Source organism: Sceloporus undulatus, chromosome 7, assembly GCF_019175285.1.
Source record: "Sceloporus undulatus isolate JIND9_A2432 ecotype Alabama chromosome 7, SceUnd_v1.1, whole genome shotgun sequence".
NCBI classification, from domain to species: domain Eukaryota; kingdom Metazoa; phylum Chordata; class Lepidosauria; order Squamata; family Phrynosomatidae; genus Sceloporus; species Sceloporus undulatus.
In genome coordinates this window covers 13,180,983-13,183,060 of record NC_056528.1, presented here as the reverse complement: position 1 = coordinate 13,183,060, position 2,078 = coordinate 13,180,983, and positions in this window count along the sequence as shown.

Here is a 2,078-nt window from a genome sequence, read left to right as displayed (position 1 = left end):
GTTGCTGGAGACAGTGGGCATGATCCCGCAGGCCGTGCACCATATCTTCCAGACCGTCCAGGAGATGGAGGTCGCAGGATCAAGGGTGAGGCTTGGGGGAGAAAAGGGAGGCCCCTTTACGCACACAACCGTAACTGTTGAAATGAAGGTCTGGCTGGGCAAAGCCTCTTCATCCGTTGTAAGCTGGGCCAGGCACGAGGCCTCCACTCTTCTTGGCCTCCATTGGCTTCTCAAGGCAGCTTCTGCCAGGGAGCTGCAGGCATCCCTCCGTCCGTCTGTCCGTGTCTCTGCCAGTCTGGTCCTTGGCAGACAGTGGGCAGAGTCTTCCCTTTGGAAGCAGCAGATGGGCAGCACAGCGGGGAAATGGAGAGGAAGGGGCTCAGACACATGCACACATGTGCCTTGGCAGGCATCCTCACTCTTCCTCTCAGAAAGCAGACTGACGGGAAAGCGGCCTGTTTTTAACTAAACCTGTGCCTGTGAGATTGCTCTGACGGGTGCAGACAGACAGAGAAGGAGGCTCTTAGGAGGTTCTCTTGAACTGCCCTTTCTCCCAGGAGTTCATGAAACAAGTCTTCTGTGTTGCCACAGTGGGACTTTCATAGAAGTGTCATCATCCACATGCCTTGGCACAATGTTAACAGTGCCCAGGACCATCCTGCTCGAATCACTACCTTCTATTTCCCACCAGCAGCCTCAGGAAACCCCTCTTTCAGACACCTGAACATTTCTGAACAAGAAGGGGAAAGTGGTTGGGGGCTCATTTTCACAGACCCATGCCCCTCCACCCCGACCCCTTGACTTTGGGCACAAACACCATGGAAAGGGCTGGTTCGTGCTCACAGCAGGCCCCACATCAATGGTTGGTGTGGTAGAAGTGCCATGCCCAGTGTGCCCCTACTGCCTGACACTTTATTCGTGCATTGTGGGGAGTTCCTGGGGGCCAGACTGGATTTGATGTGAGGGGCCACCTTGGCCTCTCTGGCCCCACATGCCCCTTGCAAGAGTTTGCCCAGTCCCCTTCCAAAGCCATGCAGCTTGGCAGCTGCTCTCCTGCAGTACCTGGTGCCAGGAAGTGCTGCCCATGGCAATGTGGGGAGACGTCCGTTTCCTCTAGAACCCCATGATAAGAGGGGGGCAGCCTGTGACTGCCCCTCCAGGTGGGCTCCCCTTTCCCCCTTGCCGCATCCCCATCCATCCCACGCCTCTCATGCCCCATCTTGCCTCCTTCCAGGAGGCCCACATCCCCTTCCGAAACAGCAAGCTGACTTGCCCCCCTCCAGACCTCATTGGGAGGCAGCGCCAAGCTGTGACTGGGGCAGGGCAGTGGGTAAGGGGCCTGTGGGGCAGTCGGGCCAGTCGTGGCAATGGGAGTTGGGACCACCTGGCGCTGTTTAAATAAAGTTTGTAAGATGTTCTGTCCTTGCTGCTGGTGGCTCTCTTGGGGCCTCCTTGGGTGACAAACTTTTATGACTCCCTCAGTTCCCTCCACTTTGCCAGAAACATAAGTGGCCATCAACTGGGGAGGGAGAGGGGGCAAAAGGGGAGACCTCCGCTACCCAGAGGGATCCTCTCTCTTTCCCCCCCAAAAAACTGGGACAGAGCTGCCCCATGGATGAAGGGGGGCAGGGGAGGGGTCCCAGTCTGGGGTTCCCAAGCCTTGCTGTCTTTGGGGGTGGTTCTGCCTGCAGCTGCCTCTGCCCTCTTGGCTCTGCAGGTGAATGGATGCATCATCAGAAAGGCAACAAAAAGAGGGACTCCTTTTTAAAAAATGTTATTAGATACTTTTTTATTGTTTAATTTTTATAGTTGGGAGGGAGGGTTGGGGTTTTGTGGGGCTTGTTGTTTTTATTGCTATATATTGTATTTTCTCTATTACCTGCCCCGACCCTCAATTGGAAGAGGCGGGATATAAATACATATTTATTATTATAAACACTGCTTTAAAAATGCTGTTTTTAACTGTTTAAATAAAGTTTGTAAAATGTTCTGTCCTTGCTGCTGGTGGCTCTCTTGGGGTCTCCTGGGGTGACAAAACATATCAAGGCTGCATCCAGACTGGAGAAATAACCTGGTTT